The 22244-nt window shown below is 35.2% G+C and overlaps 1 long non-coding RNA gene across 2 annotated transcripts in view; it reads right to left on the reverse strand.

Moving 5' to 3' along the window:
- The window catches only part of LOC122148614, a 94477-nt gene that overhangs the window by 15792 nt on the left and 56441 nt on the right, over positions 1-22244 (reverse strand). For both annotated transcript variants that reach the window (XR_006162512.1, XR_006162511.1), the window contains exon 2: positions 20983-21086. This is a non-coding gene — a long non-coding RNA (uncharacterized LOC122148614). The remainder of the gene's footprint in view (positions 1-20982; positions 21087-22244) is intronic.

The raw sequence follows: 22244 nt of genomic DNA on the forward strand, positions 1-22244 counted from the left end.
CACTTCAACTATCCAAATCAACTATCTGGGTGGGAAGGTTGTTTCACCAGCAAGGAACCACATATTCAAAATTCAATTAATCTAAAAAAATGTCTTAAATTTTTTTGACCCCCTAAAATTTTATTTCATTTTCTACTGCCCTTGCTTTTTGTTTTGTACTGATCACAGGTGAAGTCAAGGCTGGTAGAAATTTGGCTCCATATTTGGTGGAGCACAAATTGTGGGCTGGGTTGTGGGCTGGGCGTGTTGAAGGGTTTCCCAGGGGCTTTCTCTTTGGGCTGTGTGGGAAGGTGCAGATTGGTTCCACCGCAATGCAACCCACAGCGACTGACTAGGCCTCCTCTCTCGCAGTTTGTCACCAGCCATGCGCCAAACAGATGGAGCTCAGGCAGCGTCATGCCGTGCCATGAGCTACCTGGCACTGAAAAGAGAATGAGGAAAGGGAGGGTGGATGAGAGAACTGGCGAGGACTCATTCTGCAGTCGGTCTGACTCTACTGGATTCTGACATTGTTGATTTCCAACATCTTGATCTCTTTCACAACTTCTATCAGATGTGGTCCATCCAAATTAACCTTTACAAGGCAAGAATAACAACCTGGATGTCAAGATTGCAAATGCATGGTAAACTATGCTCCTCGAAAATCAGGCTTGGCTTAAACAAACACCAGTGCTAAATTCAAGACGACTACAGGAAAGTCTTCTTGCTTCAGAAAGAGAATCAAAATGGACATCCTAATAGCAACCTTGGATCAAAACCCCTGATTTGCAGAGCACTTTGTGGTTCATGGATATGAGGTCCACTGTATAAAAAAATAAATAAACAAACCAGTAAATAAATCACAAACTGAGACCCAGTGGATTAGGATTAGCAAAAATATCCTACTACATACTGTAAGTAACAAGTAAAAAGCACCAGCAAAACAGAATCAGATAAAATAACTAAATAAATAACTAAATAAATAACTAATATATATATATATATATATATATATATATATATATATATATATATATATATATATATATATATAATTTATTTATTTATTTTATTTATTATTTTACCAAGAGACATGAAAGAATCAGCATCATATTGCTAAAAACAGATAATGTATGAACTCATAAAATGTATACCTTAAATGTATGCAACTTGCTTTGGATAAAAGCCTTTGCAAAATACATAAAAATGTGAAATGTCAGGGCATTCACGGTTATCTTTGGAAGAGTACAAGAATAGTAACCCAATTAGATTGAGCATTATTATTAAAACAATAAAGGGAAATTATTAAAACACTGGACTGAAATGAGAGTAAAAGTGGGCAAACAGGAATGCAAAATGGGAATAGGCCCAAAAAATGCCTCAGTCTCATGCTGTTCCAAACCTTTAATATTTTTTTCTTTATATTTTGTATAATATTAAAGGGATAATTAACCCAAAATGGTTATTTACCGTAAAATTCTTTTCCTCAGAAATCTACCACAGAAGAAAGTCATACAGGTTTAGAATGAAAGGATGAGTACATATGACAATTATGTATGTATGTTTGCATGTATGTGAAAAAAAAGGCACCATAAAAGTATCATTCAAAATCCTTATGACTCAAGTCTTCTGAAACAAAACGATAGCTCTGTGTATGGTAAAAACTGAAATGAAAGTTGTCATTTGCAGAAGATCGGACAAGACAGAATAAATGGTGACTTCAGCTGACATCATGCTTGACAGTAAATCACCATCCACTTTCTTATGGAAAACAGAAGCCTGGACATTCTACAAAACTTCTGCTTTGGTGTCCGACGGATAAAAGAAAGTCATAAGGGTTAGAGCATGATTAAAGGCAGGGTAGGTGATCTGTTTCAAAAACATTTTTTGTTATGCTTTATGAAAGACTCTTCACATCAGCAATCACTAAGTTAAGTTGTTTAAATGTATTAATATCATCTGTGGAAGGCATGGGACCATAAAATGTTCCTCCAATCATATCCCTCGATCCGAGGGCTACGACAGGTTGTCATCAGTGTGTTCCATTATGCTACTGCAGACCGAGTGAGAATGGAAGGTGTTATTATTGTAATATTCTGCGCTTTGTACTGTAATGTTTTCTCAATGTTGAATGAGATATGAGGTTATCTGACTCCACCAACGCCGTGTCGCTGGTTAGCATCTGCTCTGCCTGTGTGCTTTCATGTGTTTTGAAGAAGGATGGCATTGGAGAGTGATTTGCAGGGAGGGTGGGATCTTATGCTTTCAAAGCTAGCTTGCTATTGCTAACTGCCTACCCTACCTTTAAATGCTTTGATGTTTTGAGAGCTCTGTTCCTTCAAATTGAGAATATAAAGAACAGAAGAGCTGACACCAAGAGCGACCCAACACTAAGAAATAAGTTCTAACAATGTTAAGACTCAGCAGATGTAACCTTCCCAGAGACGAGTACAGGCTGTTCTTGTCTGCACAAAGAACTAAGAAGAAACAAAACTTACTTTTTGTAAACTTACTGTACACAAATTAAGAACACATTCTTTCCCCATTTTGGAAAACCAACAAACTCCCATACCTGCTATGAAAATGCCCAGAACGTGCAAACATTGCTGCAAGGTATAAGGGAAGTCAATTTGTAAGGACCTGCGGGACACAAACTCTGCTAAAAGTGGCCTTACTCAGTCAAGATTGGCCTCTTTAGATATTAGTGTAAACGAACAGAACGCATTCAAGAGCAGAATCCACCAATAAGAATAAACACTTGTGCTAGTCCTAAGGAAAACCACCAAATGCCTTCTAATCCCCATCTGTGAATGATAAAGCATAACACTTCTAGTTTTGGATCAAAAGGATAACTTTACTTAACTTTTCCATTTGTTCGTGCATGGAATCAAAAGCCTTTGCTTTGAACAGCAGTGGTCTGGGCACAATGGAGTCTGTGGATTAATCGACAAGAAAATGTGTCTTTCAGTCGAACAAATGCTCTGGGCCCGGTTCCCCGATAACGCTCACTCTTAGCGCGCTAAGAAGACTCGAAAGATATATCTTACCAAAGTTGTTTATGTTCCTAAGTGTGTTCCCCGAAGTGTCCCTTAGGAAGCTTCTTTACACGCTGCCTCTTACGTTCGACATTACAAAGGCGCTGTCCCAAGTGAAGGTGCTGAATAAGTTGGCATCGATTGCTCAGGAATCGATTTTCCACTTCACGCGAAGGTGCATTACAGCGTTAAGAAAGACAACACGTTCTATGCAAATGAAACATTCCTCAAATTATTCCAGTAACATTTATTTTAACATAGTTTAAGTTATCCGTAATATATAGACTATTAATTAAATTGTCAGTAATATGTTCACACAGTATGTTATGACGGGTAGACGAACCGGGTATCCCTCGCTAATCATCCACCCTCCTTATCCCGTTGTGCCACTTGTGCTGCTTCTTGACATGGGTTTAACGTCTTCTAAAAATTATGTAATACACTTTTATATTAATGGTAAGGTACTTTACAATCAGAATTCCCCGGATGTAATCCCCGGCATGGCCCAGAATCGTGCCATAACGTTAAGAGAGAGGTTAAGGAATAGGTTAAGAACTACTTAGAGATAAGAACGTTTTGGGGAACCGGGCCCTGGTTGCTTGATGTTTTTCAGATTATTTTGTGTGAGCGGTGCTCTGAGATGCAAATGAACTTTCGAAATAAATCTGAATGCCACATGGGGCAGAGATGGGGGGAAATGAAATTATAATTAGTAATGCTCAACAGTGACTTCACATGAAGCGAAAGTCAACATTAATTCTTCTGGGATATTTTCGTTCTTCTTTGTCTCACACAATTTTCTGATGAATTTTTCCTCTATTATTGATAGGACATTTGAACTTTTTCAAATAGTGAAAAAAGCAGAATAGCTGGGTCGTTATATGATTTAGGGTACATTTCATGTCAAGTGGTGATAATTCTATATTTTTATGACGATTTTCTTCAGAAACATCAAATTTGACCAAATAAGAGAATGCATATTATAATCACACAATTACATTTTGTGCACCCTGGTTTTCATGTTTGCTTTAAATTGCTGTTATGTCCCTTAAATTACAGTTTCTGCAATGTCCACTTTTTGACTGGATGAATCTCGACTTTAAAATAACAAAAAAATGTAAAAAATCAAGATTATCTAATTTATTTCTGTTTTATTTTATTTATTTATTTTTTATTTTCAATAATCTAAATACATTAGAATAGAAAACATATTGAAAAATAGATTAAAAATAGATTGAGTTTAATTTTAATTTACATTTGGTGCTTTAACTTTCTTTGTAATAAGAAAATAATACATTTTACTGTCCTCAAAAAATCTGTCAACTATTACTGTTACTAACCAAACGCCCCCCTGATAAAAAAGGTTAATCACAAAACCATGTGACTAGTATCATGTGATGTAATTTCTTCTGCAGTGGACATTTTAAAAACATTACGGTAAATGTCCTACTATTTTTTTTTTATATATTTAATTTTCAATTATCTATTATCAAGGAGTATATTAATTGACCCTACGCAAAGATAAATAAATAAATAAATAAATAAATAAATAAATAAATAAAATTGGCAAATCAAGCCTGCCATTGAAATTATGAGTCAAAATGGTCAAATGTTACAGCCCATACAGTTTGTCCATAACATAGTTGAGAAGCCACAGCATCTTTTTCTATGTAATATCAAAATGGTGTAATTATTAAATTTCAACTAAAACCAACAGTTGTTTTATTGAGAAAGCATATTGTTTTCACGCTTTTCTCCTGATATAAAATGTACCCTAAATTATAGAATGACTCGGTTCTATATTCTATTACATGCGAATAATGCTCAAAATCTAGCAAATATATCACGCTGTCAAAAACTGTGTGGTCTCATCTAATAGACAAAGCACCTGAAGTAAATCGCTTCTGTTTTAGCCAATGATTATTATTAAGTCCTTCTGGATGACAGAATAAGAACATGTATGAGAGTGTGATAGAGAAAAAAATTGGACAATCTGCTGCCACATCTAACGCTTGCACAAAACTGTCAATTAAAACATGATGCCCAGATGTTTGGCTCCCTTCGTTAAGTTTAATCGAGATTTCTCCATCAGTTATGAGCTAAGCTCTCATGGTCCGTATCAAGCGACGATTGTTCAGCACTTTATCAAAGTGGCAGTGTTCTAGAATGCTACTTTACAGGGACAAAAGCAGTTGGGCGTCCATCCTATGTTGTTTGATAATGACGTTTCCTCAAATTACTCGCCAGTAGCTGATGGGAACCCTGTTAAGGACTCGTTTTTCCTTCTCACCCGAGCGTGGATGTTTGAAAGTGTTGGCTGGTCTACAATAAGAAAGCCTCACCTTGAATCTCATCTTGGAAACCAAAGCAAACAGACAGAGTTCAGATTAAAGACTCTGTAGGACTGGGTTGTGTATGATCACACACTGTGTGATGGTAGAAATGCAGAAATACAGAAATCTTTGGTTTGTATCAAATTCCAAATAAAAAGAGAAAATAATCAATTGAGACGCAGTACCTTTTGTTTAAGTATTTGGTTCAACTGTATTATTTGAAAAAAATAAATAAATAAATAAAATGTGCATAATTATTTAATATACAGTTTAAAGAATCACGCCCATTTAAAATAACCACATTTTGTTGCTTTGCAGCCTGAAATGAAGACAGACACAGTTTTTGTTTTATCCAGCTTTATAACATCCCAGTGAAAGATATAACACCAACATGTCATAAAAATAAATAAATAAATAAATAAATAAATAAATAAATAAATAAATAAATAAATAAATAAATCTGACACAAGGAGATGCTGCTTTTTCTAACTCAGTGTTTCAGGTTTTTTTTTTTTTTTTTTGGTGTTACATATTTCACTTGGATGTTAGAGTTAATATGGCTGGATAAAACAAAAACTGTGTCCGTCTTCATTTCAGACATTTATAAAGCTGAAATATATTAAATAAATTTTGTTCACTGAACTTTCTATTCATCAAAAAATCCTAAAAAAAAGTATCATGATATCCACAAAAATATTAAACAGCAAAAAACTGTTTGTAAGTAATAATTAGTACCAGTATTACCAATTGAGCACCAATTATTATTGATAAAAACTAAGCATCAAATCAGCATATTAGAATGATTTCTGAAGGATCATGTGACACTGAAGACTAATGATGCTGAAAATTCAGCTTTACATCACAGAAATAAATTCCATTTCACAATATATTCAAATAGGAAACAGTTATTTTAAATAGTAATAATGTTTCACAATATTACTGATTTTTTTCTGTATTTTTGATCAAATAAATGCAACCTTGATGCATGTTCTAATATTTCTAATATGCATTTTCTTAACTTTTAATAGTTAGTATTTATTTATCATTATGATTATTATATACTGTTAATAGATTTTGTTCATACAACCTACCTGTGCTTATAACTTTTCTCTGGTAAATAATAGTTGTGCCTTGCCCTCTTTTTGTGCGTGTTTAGAAATAGCAGAAGGATGCGGAGTCTAAATCTCCTCTAAATCTCAAATCTATCTGTGCTGCTATGCTGGAAATTACAGAATGTAGTTCAAGACCTCTTGCTGAAAAACACAAACACATTTAGAGCTCATACAGATTACATGACTGGACCCTGGGGAGATAACACTCATCTGTGAGTGAGACTGCACACGCTGACATTGGACAGGGGCTTTATCAAGCCCAGGGGTATTGTGGGATACAGAAGGACCGAACAGATCATCGCTCAGGGGACCAGGGCTCCGGGTCTGCCTTTAATACCTGCTTGCATTGAGCAAACCCAAGCACCTTTTCACATTTCCCTGTGGATGGATGAGTGATTGCTCTCTTCTCATACCACACATACTGGTTTATGCACAGAAAGAGACGCGCAACCCTCGTGGGCTAGACAAAAGCGCAGTACTGAGAGAACAGACTGGCACCGGAGAACAGTCAGGCTCATGGGAGGCTGGCGTTCTTTCAAGACATGAACAAGGAGTTAGAATCCGGTGCCTAAAACGGTGCTCTGATTCACAATCTACCCCAAGGTGGTGCTGTACTATTAGCAATCTTCTGGTTTCATATTGTTGCTGCCATTTGAATTTTTGCCCACATTTGATAATGACACGCAGTGTGTGTGAGGCTGAATTTGGAGAGGAAAAATGAGTCACATGCTGATGAGATCAGTTTTCAATATCACGCCTGCTGAAGTCGCGTAGTAGGAAAGCACAATGGTGACTTAGAAATGTGAACTCAGATCTATATTTTAACTGGGTGTCTGCATCTTTTAACAACTGCTTCTCAAAAATACAATTAAACTGCAAATGAATAATAAAAATCATTGATTAGGCTCAGAGCTGCAGTTTTGCAATCTTTACAGCTTATAAAAAACAAAATTGTGAATGCTAAAATTAATATTACGACTGCTAATTGCATTTCAGAGCACTCTATGTGCGAATGATTAACAGCTGTGCTGTTAATTTCAAAACTGACATGCAAATCACCATTTCAATTAGTGGTCATTTGTTGTGAAGTCCTGACCAATCTTCATTCAGAGCTTCCAGAAGGCACACAATACAACAATGAAAGCCTTACTGTGCAATTAACATTCAATTGCATTTCCCCCCCACAATAAACAGGTACCTATAGCCATAAACTCCAAGTGAAGCATGCTTTAAGACTTGGACATTTCCGCTGTAGAGACAAATACATTTTAACTTGGCAATTTGGAAAGCAAAACAAAGAGTTTTAGATCTTTAGAAGTTATTAATAAAGGGTGTTACACAACACAGCAGATTTTTAGAGTTGCTTATCTACAGAACATGTGTAGTGCAGCAGGTATACAGAAGTCTAGGCTAAAACCACTTCAAACATGACTCACCATCAGAACTCATGTGTTCTTTGTAGTTCATCAAAACAGACTTGTGTAGCGCAATTTACAAACAAATGACTCTTAAACCGGTTCTTTAGTGAATCAAAAAAAAAACAAATGTGAAACCATTGTGGATAGATTCATGAGAAAATGACCCTTATGAGCCGGTTCTTTATAGGCAATCAACACATAGGCTACAGCGTAACCACTGTAGTCTGATTCTCAAAATAAACTTATCAGTCGATTCGTTTAATCAGTTGTTCAAAAAGACAAGTTGCCAGTTTTATTCAGTCTGCCGAATTGAATCAATCAGAGAGGTTACTTTATCAACATTCGACTCACTGAGCTGGAAGTTTTCATCAATGAATGAATGAATATTCTCATATAGTGAAGGAAACTCTGAAAAACTGAATTTTATAGGAAACACTTATATGATATTTAATATCATCTGTAAATAAATATGTAATTTCCACATTTTTCATGAAACTTTAGGAAGAAATGCCACCGATCCCAAATGCATACATGACTATAAATGCACACGCATGAGAACGTGCTCACTGAAAATGAATATGTCAGATGATTATGATAGATTGTGAGAGTGTAATGCACTGCAAGAATGATGACTAGAGTGAAATTTACATATGAAAAAAGAGTTCAATCGGAGGTCTTCTTCGTACATTACTGTAATTTTCACTTGACTGAGTGTATGATTTGATTTTTTGGTTATGAGGAAGACAGTTTGAGCCATTAAGTCGACAGATATGCTGACAAATAACTATTGGTTAACTAGGGTTAAAAGAGTATCTGTTTAAAGACTTGCATCACGTGGATGTGGCACATCTATTTTTGTTACCGTAAAGATATCACCGCATGACATTTGTAAATGTCATCAACACTTTTGCACTCTTCATCAAATACAAGCAATAATTTGGTACAGACGTGTGTGTTTGTGAGCATAAGCATGCGAGGAGCAGCAGGCAGTCAGTTGGAGACTCAGAAAATGTCATGAAGGGTTGATAGTGGCTGTGTTGAGTATAAAGGAGCTGTGAAGCGAAAAGACACATTACTGTGACATTAAAGAGGTCTGGGATGTGCTCATAAATCAATGCGAGACGTGCTGAGGCACCACAGATGATGTGCTTTGTGTGAGAGGGCTAAATGTGTCTTGCACAGCGAAGAAAAAACCTGTATGATCTTGCAATCCCTGGTTAAGAGTCAAGCTGACCGGAGATGACTTTGCACCTTGTGGATCTCATATCAATCACATAATCAAGAAACATGTTAAGTGATAATTGAAATTCACATGTGCGATGGGCCATGCATAAGAGGATCGTTCATTTAAACATGAAATAGGTCAGTTGCTTACAATGATTTGAGAACTTTATATGTTCACTGACATTAAACTGACCCTCCCATTAGACAGAATGAAATTTCAAAGGGTCTGTCATGTGGACTGAGGGTTTATTTTTATCTCGAAGACCCACAACCAACAATGTTCAAGTTTATTTAATTTTTTGTTGAAAAATTTGAGCTGTCAGCATAAAAAAATGCAATAAATAAACAATTAATAATGTTTTGTTTGATAATCAGCATTTCATGTAATTTATTTAATTTAAATTTTTTATATATCACTGATACTAGTTTAAGTATCATATACTATTAGTTTTTGTTAATATTTTGAATTAGATTGCATTTTAGATTTTATGTTTTCACTTTAATTTGAAATATATATATATATATACATACATACACTACACTATTTGCTGAATAATACAGATTCTCCTGACTATTTTAGTTTAGCAAATTTTAGTTCTGCAAGATGTTAGAGAGAAGTTTATTACTTTTACACTTATTAGATATAAGATGGTATGGATATTGGAGAGGAATTTGAGAAGATTCATATTTTGAATAAACAAACAAACAAATAAATAAATAAATAAATAACACATAATTATGCAAGATAAACCTACATCAGGCACAATGACACTGGTGTTAACAAGTATAATGGAGTTTTGTAGGCATCACTAGAAGTCTAATAACCTGCCACTGTAAAGCCTTGTGGAGGACATCTTTAAGATACAGTTCAAAAATGCACTTTACCGGAAATGCAAAAACAACCAGAATGAGCTGAATAGCGTTAGATGCTTTTTAGTAAACCCTGTGTTACAGAACAGCATTGTTTACAGGCTGATTAGGTAAATCATTTGGTCTGCCGTATGGACTAATTGGCAAATTTGCAGTTTTCGTGCAAATTTTCTAGCTGAATAGAATAAGCTAAGAGGTTTGTTTGTAATCCCTATAGAGGTCAGAAATGTTTCGGGAAGTGATTGTCTTATGATGGTCTTATGAGAATTTGGAACTCATAATTAAAGTTATTATTTGTAGAGGTTTGTCACTGGAGCCTGTGAGTTTTAGCATTTGAGGATCAAACTATTATTTCGATTGACAGACTGACGGAAAACGACTGGCCGACTCTCTATGCCAGCTCAGTTTTACAGACAATTGTCATCTGCCGGAGCCAGGAATAAGATCACAACCTTTCAAACAGAAATCAGTTCTATTGTAGAGCTCTGTAAGGATGGAAGATATGGCAGCTATATAAGCGGACAGCTATTCGCCTTGCAATAATGTAATTTAACACCAAGTGGTCTTGCAACAATCTCTGTTCAGACACACTCAAGTCATTAGCTTTTCTTTTCTTCTTTTTTTTTTTTTGTTCAAGATGCATTGTCTTAGATTGTGTGGTAGGGTTTAAGATTTAAGTTTAACAAAGCTGTGTAACACCGTTTTTTTGTTTGTTTGTTTGTTTTTTAAATAGAGGCCTAATGCAAGTGAAATAACTTTCATTCAGTCTTCAAGTTTCCATGCACTGATATTTTGCACTTCTAATTGATATATTTTCTTATCTGACATAAATTCAAAAAGACAGCTTGAACAATAATGCAATCTTCAAATGCATCCAATGTAGCATAAAGACAGTGATTACAAACTTCATAACTGACATCATGATACATCATGCAAACTGGGAAGGTTTAAAGGAATAGTTCACCCAAAAATTTACATTTGCTGAAATTTTTCTCACCCTCAGGTCATCCAAGATCTACAGTAGATGAGTTTGTTTCTTCATTAGAAGAGATTTGGATCCTCTGCAGTGAATGGGTGCCGTCAGAATGAGAGTCCAAACAGCTGATAAAAACATCACAATGATCCACAAGTAATCCACACCACTCCAGTCCAGTCCAGGAATTAACATCTCGTGAAGCAAAAATCTGTGCGCTTGTAAGAAACAAATCTATCATTAAGATGTTTGTACATTCAAATGAGTCTTTTATCCATAATATTGTTTTCTCAATTGAAAAAGTTGTTTTGTCTGAATCAGGAGAGAAATCTGCACAGGTCAAACACCATTTCCAAGCTAAAACAGAACAAAATAGTTCTAAACAAATATGTGGGTGGATTTTGATGTTAGAGGACAACAGGAGATAACTTTTTCACTTGAGGAAGTGTAATTATAGATTATGGACTCTATTTTGTTCTAAAGTGAGAATTTTAAGTGAACTTTTCCTTTAAATGCCAAATACCCTATGCTGCCCTGCTCTCATCATAATTTTATCATAATAATAATAATGCTAGCTAGGAATTGCTGGATATTCCAGGAACCAGTAGCTGCACAGGGTGCAGTTGATCGGCCATTATTAAAGCCCTGCAGAAATCAATAAAGTCCTGTCACATTAAGTGGATCTGTATTCCCGGCACAAACAGGCTGGAATTTAAGTACTTACCTGGACGCAGACTGGAGGATCAGTACCCAATTATTGTTTTTAAATAACCAGTGCGGAAAGGGACGGTAAACATTGGGAGTTTGAGTTATAATATTAATTTTTTTCCTGTGGCTGGAAGTGCCTGGAGCGAAATTCCAATCACGTTAGCTGAGGACACTGTGGTGCGTGAAGATTCATGCCATGGGGAACATACAGTATGTAATTATGCAAAACTCTCTCTGTCATGCAGAAACACATATTCATATGCCAAATGAGATTAGTATATCAGCGGCACATATCATACATCATATGCATCACTATAAAAGATCCATTATCCCAATCCAGCATGGAACACAGCAGCAGAGATATTGGTATGTGATGGAGGTGGAGGTATTACAAACAATCAACACTTTAAATCTACCACAGTACTCAGAAGAGACTGTAATTTACACCAGAAAAATGTGGTTTGCCAATCTGAAGTGCTCATGCTGAAACTACCATTGTATGTGGAAGTACATAAACGCAATGAGAGTAAACAGTGATAATGGTGCTGTATTAAAGATTAAAGTTGCTGTGAGTTTAAACATGTTCAAGGCAGAGAAAGGGGAAGAAATTAGGAAATTGTAAATAGTTTGTGAGGCCCCTGCAAGCATTTCTCTGTATTACTCTTGTTTCATCTGCTAAAAGTAACTAACATTAACATCAGAATTCTGTGAATCGTGTTAGTTAACTTTAACTAAACGACTAAAATTACTGTTTCTTCAATATAATTTACAATGCCTATGCATAACTGTGCATAATGCATGATTAAAGTTCTCATGAAGCTAGTCACTTTTTATTTTTTATTTATGAACTTAAAGAGGAGAGAAATTGCTGTATTTTATTTGACCTTACATCATTTAAACATAAAAAGACTAAAATATATATTTTATACTAAAATAAATGAAGACAAAAAAACAAAACAAAACAAAAAAACCTTAAGTTTAAATTATTAGTAGTATATTATTAGTATATTCACCTCAGCATCCCAGGAATAAATTGCATTTTAAATATATATTCAAATAGAAAACAGTTATTTTAATCTGTAATAATTGTTCACAATATTACTGTTTTTACTGCATTTTTCATCAAATAAATGCAGCCATGGTACGAAACTTCTTTCAAAAATATAAAACAAAAATCTTACCAAACCCAAACTTTTAAATGGTAGTATATATATAACACCTTGCCTTACAAGATTTCACACAGTTTTCCGAAACTCCAAGCACTTGTGCAAGAACACAACAAATACGTGCTCCATGGGAATCAGCATGTACACCATTTCTTTTTGTTGTGCTGTCATTAATGTCAGACATGGAGCCATCTCTGCGGAGTTTGACCTCAACTTTTATCTCCGCACACACAAAGGTCCTGGACTTGCCTTCCAGAGTCTCTTCAGATCCTCTATTAGCGATCCCCTTGTGTGGTGAAGAGCGGCCGACAGCATTCATATTTAATCACTACAGATCAATTATTAAACTCTGGGATCTTATCCCCCTTCCCTGGTGTGAAACATCTAATAGGATTGGACATATCCCATGACTCCTTCTCTTTCCTCCTCTTTTCTTTAGCCTCCCCCACCCAAACGCTCCCCCATTGAGGAAATTTGATGTGGAGCAGCAGTGGCACTCTGTTGGAACACTACCGCAGGGCTCCCTTTGCGTTCTGGGCCTGGAGCGAGGAAACCTGACCTGATAGTCTAAACAAGCCCATTTGCTCTGGATGAAAGTGTGGTAAGCATGAAATGAAATCTCTTCATCTACTCATAGTGATGGAGGATAACAGTAAATAAGGAGACAGAATGCATGTTACCGAAAGAGGAAAATGGGAAGACAAAAAATGGGAAAATTATCATCCTCATTGAGTTCTTTAGCAGACTGCCTATCATGTGTTCAGCAAAACGTGTTTGAAAACAATCATTTTTTTTGTTTTGCAATGTGAGGTGCTACAAGGTTTATTATAGTTGACTAGAATTAACAAGTAAAATTTATTTCAAAACAAATGTCAGAAATTACTATTCAATTTCATAAATATTTACAAAGTAATGGCAAGTAACCGACTGAATTTATGCTGCGGCACCCGGGGAGCAGTTGGGGGTTCAGTGCCTTGCTCAAGGGCACCTCAGTCGCGGTATTGCCGGCCCGAGACTCAAACCCACAACCTTAGGGTTAGGAGTCAAACTCCCTAACCCTTAGGCCACAACTTCCCCACGACTTCCAAATAACATTAATTAAAACTACATAGACATATAATTACTAAATGAAAATGTCTAAATCTTAAACTGAAAAATTAAAATGAAAACAAAATATAAAAATAAATTCAAAATATTCAAAAGATAGATAGATAGATAGATAGATAGATAGATAGATAGATAGATAGATAGATAGATAGATAATATAATAATGATAATTACAAATATATAACAATAACTATTTCATCATTGACAACCACAACAATTCGATTCCAGTAATGTTGTTTCTCTGTGCCATTATTGTTATAGTTGGGACTCTGCTATTCTTACAGTATGATGATCCTAAAATAACACTGGATGACATCCAACACCTGAAATGCACTCAAGTGGATTCTAAAAGTCTGTTGCATGCAACTTGTGTGTCACCTTTCCAACAACAAGGAAAATAACTTGAGAGTGACAGACATACTTCCACAACTCCGTTCCTCTTTCCTTTCAGCTCTGTCTGTGGTGCTCTTTTTTTTCCCCCACTGAAGTAATCCCTGGAGGTGCTGATATTTTATGAGACACGAGGGCTGCTTGAAAAAGACATTCAGACCCATGGCGGACTTTAGAGAATGGAAAAGCTCTTCGTCTTCTATTCCTTCCCCGTCTGCTCCTCTCTGCTGCTTATTTCAGTCATTGTGGTTGAATTGGAAACCTTTTGTTGGTAGTCGCTGCTGTATACAGTATGTGCATTTGTGAGCAAAAGATGCTTAAACATATGTACATGTCTATATGTCACTTGAGTGGAGTGAAATAGGCTATTCAGTGAGGGAGGGACTTTATTAGTGACCATTCTTTTATTTACACTAATAAAATAAATTAGAATTTTGGTTTCATGTTGATTTTAAATTCCAGTTCAGCTAAAAACAGGAATCAGAATTGTAAACTTGTAAAAAAAAAAAAAAAAAAAAAAAAAAAAAAAATCTGAGAAGAAAGTTGCAACTATCTTTTTTTTTCCTGTGGCAAAAAAAGTCAGAATTGCCAGAAAACAAAAATAAGATATAAACTCAAAATTGTGAGGGGGAAAAAAAGTCAGAACATTTTATTTCTTTTTGAAGTCACAAAAGAAATAATGTTGTAGCTTTTTTTTTCTCATTCTGTGGAAGAAACAGGATTCCATAAACTGCCATAATTGTTGTGTTGTAAATGTAGACATAATAATGAATGTATTTTTGTTTTTCCATTTATCATGCCATTATGAATTACCCCTAAATATACCGTCATGTTCAAAACTCAGCATACAACTAATTAGAAATTTACAGAAATATAAGCCGATTTAAAAATTTGTAATTAAATACATTTTATTAATAATAAAATAATTTTTATTCACATACATTTTATAAAATAAATATTTAATAAACAAAATAAATATAATAAATAATTTAAGAAATATTTATTTTTTGCACCATTATAGAATCATCCATTTCCCAGAATGCTCTATTATATAATTTATAAGTTTTTATGCATATATGTATTTCTATAAATGTATAAATATCACAAAACATTAGTACAATTTTTTTTTTTTTTTTTGTCAATATTAAGCTTAAGGAAATATGTCCAATTAGTTGAGGATAAAATAAGTCTTTAACATCAGGGGATACAGAAGCATAATTATTCCAAATTAATGGTGTTAATTTATGTATTGTGTCAGACTAATGAAATTCTTCTGTAATTCCAATTCAAAATCCAACTCTAAATTTCATCCCTCAATTTTCTTTATTTAACCTTTATTTTTCCAGGAAGGTCGCATTGAGATTTAAAGAAAATCTCTTCTTCCAGGGAGTCCTGTATGAAGGTCGGATGACTTCCACCCATCTTCACTTCACTTCCAGATGCAAACCGCTTAGCTCTGCATCAGAATGCTTTTGGTTGCCAGGCGACAGTGGCAAGGTTTTTTTTTTTTTTTCTCTTTTTTTTTCTCAGTGATAAAAATTACTCTCTGTAGCACAATAGGGGTCTGCCACAAGTGATGGAGTCCATTAACAAGGTTTAAATGTGCAAATATGAAGTAAATTAATAAATAAATAGCAATCCAAAATTGTCATTATGCAAAAGGTCTTTAAAGGTGGTCACCATTAGAGACAGGCTTCGAGGCTTGGCTTGTTTAATTCATCAGTAGCTTTTCCAACATCTAGAAATGGATCACATTTTTTTCATGTTGTTTTGAAGGTTTAATGAAGGGATACAGCTAAAACTAAAATAAAAACTACTTTAAATCACTCTTAAATTTACTGTTACTCCCAACCTCAAGAATGTTATCACTCTTTTTTCTTAAAACAGCAGCAACAGTGATGTAATTTATGTTCAATAAATTGTTATATTTATTATGAATAGTAATGGAAATAATAATAAAGTGCATTAATGGCCACCCACTTCTTCAGTGGCAATGGTTTTAAGTGTTTTAAAAGCATAGAGAGATGGACTTGACTACAGCATTTGCTGTGCTTCATAGGAGTGGGCGGAGCTCTGCTTGTGGCAATTCTCTGATTGGTGGAATTTTCTCTAAAGCATCATGGGTTTACATCATTGGATTACGCTCGTAGACACGATTATTTAAAACATAAGTTTAAATAATAATAACTGATGGCTTCAACAAAGGCATATACCATCAATTAATCTCAGAGCTTACAGTATGTCCTCATGGAGAAAATGAATGCCATTTTTACTTCCATGCCTGTTCCCCTCTATTCTTACACCAAGTAATATATATAATCAGTAAATGTATGATGTTTTTCTTTTTAAAACCCCATATCATAAAAGTACAGTCTATGTGATACAAAGCACTGCACACAAACTTTACAGAAAGTAAAAAATTGACATTAACAAGACAGTGAAGATGAAAATGTTCAGTGGGGCTGGTAACGTGCGAGAACAAAAAAGTAAATCTTGTCGAAATCAGAAATGATTTCTAAAGTCAGGAGGTGGAGAAGGCATTCCCAAAACTAGAAACAATTGAGCGCAGTGCTCTTTGACATACAAATGAGAGACTTCAAAGGCTTCCTTCGAGAAACTGTCAGCTACACACGACAACTATTATTCCCTGATGTGTGCGCCACTCTCCCGGAGAACTGTGGCTCTGAGCTCAGCAGAAAAGCATGCTTGGTTCTGGGTGCGCAGAGAAACAGGGTCGCGGCTCTCTGAGGTTTTTAACCTTATTTCTGAGGATCCAGTAAAGCCTCAGTCCTCCTAAGATGTTATCAAGTGCCTGAAGGGCAGAGAAATACAGTAAGTATATTAGGGTTACCAAACATGCCATTTTCCCAGGACACGTCCTGGCCAGGATTTCTACTGTATATTGCATAAAATATTGAGGTTTTGGCTTTGGTTTCCTGTTTTCATACTTAATTAAGGTAATGATTGTTTGACCAATAACATGCAGACATTGTATGTAATCAACCGATCGTGGTGCGTGAAAAGTTGGGATTTACAGAGAACGGTCAAAGTGATGCAAATATGTTTACATATTAGTGTTCGAAGCAGCACTGAGCGTACCGATCGGTGTATGACATCAAAGTATTGTGAGAGCGATTCAAAAGCACAATAATCTGTCTGCTCTCTAGAGCTCTCACGGTACTTTGTCATACAACAATTGGTCTGCGCTGCGCAAACAAAACCAAAACGTGGATATTTTAGGCAATATAGAAATCTGGGCCAGGACGTGTCCTGGGAAAATGGCATGTTTGGTAACCCTAAAGTATATACAACAGCATGTAGTCTGATAATTTTAACCATATTTTGAATGCCATTTCCATAATGTAATCTGCAAATAATTTATGAAGTAATAAAAGATTATTGGAGGCCATTTTACAAAATGCTATTTCACATCAAAATTCCACAATGTTACTTGTCGATTCTTTGTAATTATTTGTGACATTTACTAGCAATACCTTAGTGAATTTTTTTCAAAGCCAGTTTGAAGAAACTGAAACGGAAAATTAAGATTTTTGCATTGTGACCTTATTTTTATGATTTTCATTAAAAGCAAATTTACTCTTCTTACTCTTCATTAAAAGCAAATTTTCCTTCAACATTCTTATTACTTTAATGCATTGTATGTAATCATTACTCTCAGTGGTGTTTTGCATACTTTAATGTAATAATAAAATATAAAAAATAAAATAGTGTAAATTAATTTTATTGCCATAAATTTAAGACAGTAAAACAAATATTAGCATGATGTATTTATTTTAATGGAGAAAACTAGATTTTTTTTTTTTAATTACTTCCAAGCATATTAAATTCCAGAATTCCTATTACTGCTATGCATTGGATGTTTTACTTAGTCTCAATGGTAATGATTTGCATGCTTTTATATAATAAAGACTACTAAAATCTGAATCTGTGGGTGAAATTTAATTAATATTCTACTTGAATTGTCATGAAAATTATTTCCATAACATAATTTCCTATTTTTGTCTTCTGATTTCATAATGAAATATATAGTGAAAATATAACCAGGACCAGACATGTTCTTAACAGGTTATGTGAGATTCACCCAAACGTATTCAGACACGACAGCAGCTGCTTTGTGAACAGACTCACCGCTCTCGACGATCATACAAACAAGCAGCATTTTTCACTCTGGTCTAAACTGAGACAAACCCCCTTCACAAACCACCTTCATTAGAGCTCCACTTCACATGGCTCCAAGCCTCGGCTTTAAATAGAGAATTAGCCGCTGGATCGCTCTCTCTTTCTCACTCACGGCTCAGGACTCATTACCCACAGTCTCAGGCAGTGGGTGGCCTAAGTGTTAAAATGATTTATTTTTGTAATAAATACTCAGTCTCTCTCCAGCTCTCTCCATCCTCCTGCGTGTTTATGCATTCCCCTGATGTAGCTGAGCCAGACTAGAACGCTTTTACTAAGGTGACTTTGATTCCAGGGGGTTGTTAATGTTTTAACAGTCTTATGTGGCTCTACTCACTTTCTTTTCCTATTCCAGGCCTTTATATCGGTCTTAATGTGCTTTTTCTGTGCGTCTGTTTTCATGCAAAGCAGATGAGATGTGCTGTCCGGGTCACGGCACCATTTTATGGGCAATGGTTAATTCTCTCTCTTAAAGTGTTATGAAACCCCTCATTTCAACAAAGGTCAGTTCTTAACACTATTTTAGAAAATGCATGAAAAAGTAGTTAAATCACACTGCAACAAGGGGAGAGAATAAAACGACTGTCTTTAATGGATTGAACAGTTTCTCTCACAAATGCTCGCTGCAATTCACAAATGCATGCAACAAAATACTGAAATATATTGTACACCATTTAGTATGCTCACAAAACAAATACACACAGTCTATTTTATTTCTGTAATTTAATGCACAAATAAACAGAGTGGTTTGCATTTGTATTCTGCATCTAAAATGTATGTGTAAAGAGAGGAAAATATATGTGTGAATGGAGATTTTTTAGGCTGTTTTTCCACAACAACATTGTTGAAATCTCACTGGTGATTTCAAATTGAAAAATAAAGTACTGAAATCTATACATTTTATTTATTTAACTTAATGCACAAATAAACACCGAGCTGTTTGCATTAATACTCTGCTTCGATACAATATATGTGCAAAAAAAGAGGAAAACATTTGCGTGAATGCATGTTTGAATTTTTAATGACTTCCGAGGCTGTTCTCACTGGTTCAACCTGAAATCTGTAAATTAACAGCTTTACTATTAAGATTTTAACTTAGACATGCTAATATTAAACTTTACAAAAACACATTTATAGATCAATATATCTGTCTTCATCTCATAAAACGAGTAGGTCATATCACATAAGAGATTTCACAGTTTCTCTCATAAATACTCGCTGCAATTCAGAAATGCATGCAACAAAATGCTTTTGTATGCTCACAAAACAAATACGCACAGTAAATTTTATTCTAAATCAATGGCGATTTCAACCTGCAAAATGCTTTAAAATCTATTAAAAAGTCTAAGTGCCACACATTCTTATATATAAACTAATAGATAATCTCACATAAACAGATTAACTGTACAAGGAATTGTTCAAAAGCAGAGCTCTAGGTCTTTTACAAAGTGTTTTTTTTTTTTTTTTTTTTTGAGAGCCATAATTTGTAACATCAAAGCTGATGTGATATTTTGTGAGCACTTTGAAAACTACACAGCATTCATAGTGTATTAGTTAAATATACTTTACACCATCTGATTAACTTCTGATTGCTAAAATTATGTTATAAAGAAACAAACTGCATTTATTCAAGCAAAACTTGATGTCAGCTCAGCGGCACCAACCCATCCTAACTGTTTACGACTCTCTTTGCACTTTCACATAACTTTCCCTGTATGTTGGAGCGTGCACTGCACGTGTCTGCAGGGAAAACACTGGATGTGCTGACCTCTCTACCTTTGGCCAAGGAGCCGTGAGATTAAAACAGCTCTGCACAGAGGCCCTCATTTTCTCGCTATCATCAACAGTTTCGCTCACTCAACTTACTGGCCCCTTAGTCAGAATTATAAATTCAGGTTATCCCTCAGAATTAAGTAGATAAGGGTCTGTTTCCAGAGCTTATCCTTAATTTATGCAGATACTCTCGGAATCCCACGTTAAGAGTTGGATTTGGCTCCAAAGTAGTCCAATTAGATGGTCAATTTGGCTTCATCATACTTATAATTCAAATTGTTTGGCTGAGTGAGGTTTATGCAATACAGGTAATGATGAGCAGTAGAATCTATCAGCATTCGCCAATTGAGAGTGTTTAATATTTATGACGAGTCAAGATGTCTTTCCAGCTGAATACAAATGCTTTTCTGAGCGTGCAAATCAGCTGAAAATTCTCAATTTCTGCTCCTAAAGTGTTTCTGTCATTCATGTCTTCTGTTTTTTTTCAAACTACACTGAAAAACAACATCAACACCACCATAAAAAATAAGAATCCACACTTCACCAGGCTACATCTTGTATTGTTAGATAAATGTGGCACGAGTTGGGTAAGAAATACCTGATTGGCATGACTGGCCTTTGCTGTCAGGAAGGAACCAGAGTGAGTGCTTTGCGGTTTGTTTTGTGTTTGCTCTTTTTATAAAAAAAAAATGCTCACCTTGTCATGCAAAAATGTGCATGTTTATGTGCCCGTCCATCCGTCTGTCGTTCGGTTGGGCTTATAAAGGAAGGACAACCCGACGGCGAGAGTGATTTGATTGCCTGTCGATTTGAAATAAAAATGCATACATTAAGAACCATAGAAGCGACATTCAATCAGACGGCTGTAAATTGTCCCTCAATTTGTGTGAAAGACACATGCAGTTCATCAACAATTCCCCCAGACAGCTATAACATAAAGAGACAAAAGCCATGCTTCACATTTTGTATCAAACTAATGACAGGAGCTTCTGTAACCTCGTTCTCTCAGCTGTGAAATTACAGCTCTGCTGTACCAGACCCATATAATGAACAATAAGAGTGAGGGAGGGACACGATGAGTTAATAAAGAAATCTAGAGAGGAAAACATACGGACATTTGTTCAGAGACAGACCCAGCCTTCTAGCCCTGTTTAGGACAGTAAATTCAATAGGTTTGCTCCTTAATTCAATTTCCTACATAAAGAATGTGTTTCTTCTACTACAACTTTTTTTGTTGTTGTTGTTATATGAAGGTTGTATTTTTTTCCAATACCTCTTTCTCAATGTTTGATTTTTATTGTTATGTCCATATCCTGGACTCACACTTTAAATCTTAAAATATGAATTATTGTGATTTAAAAAATTGTACTATGGTTAAAATAAAGAATTGAATAATGATAAACCAGCTTGATTAAAAAAATATGTAAAGTATGGGAAAAAATTGAAAAGTTGGTATGATTCTTTAGGGTCTTCATGAAATGTCTAACATTCTTTGAATAAAATTCCTCAATGGTCGTGTTTAACAACACCCTTTTTACCTGGTCTAAAACAGCTCTATTCACAGTGACCCATTTTGGTGCATGTCTCTTTAAATGAAAATGAGCTATTGCTCACCCTGCCCCTCTCTTCCATTTTTTGTATTCGGTGGCACGTTACCATCAAAAACCAAACTAACCCATTGTATCCTCTAACTGGGGCGCCGCGGCAAAAACGGCTGCCCACTGCTGTGGGTGTGTGTTCGCGGTGTGTGTGTTCACTACTCACTGCTGTCTGTGTGCACTTGGATGGGTTAAATGCAGAGCACAAATTCTGAGTATGGGACACCATAATTGGCTACACATCACGTCACTTTTGGGGTTTGGGAAAAAATAATTGGATTGAATTGATTTTTATTTTTGTGGTGTTGTTGTGTCTGGTTTGTGGTTAATTTTTGTGATTATTCTATGTAAAAGTGAATTT

Source organism: Cyprinus carpio, chromosome A18 (genome assembly GCF_018340385.1).
Source record: "Cyprinus carpio isolate SPL01 chromosome A18, ASM1834038v1, whole genome shotgun sequence".
Classification (NCBI taxonomy): Eukaryota; Metazoa; Chordata; class Actinopteri; order Cypriniformes; family Cyprinidae; genus Cyprinus; species Cyprinus carpio.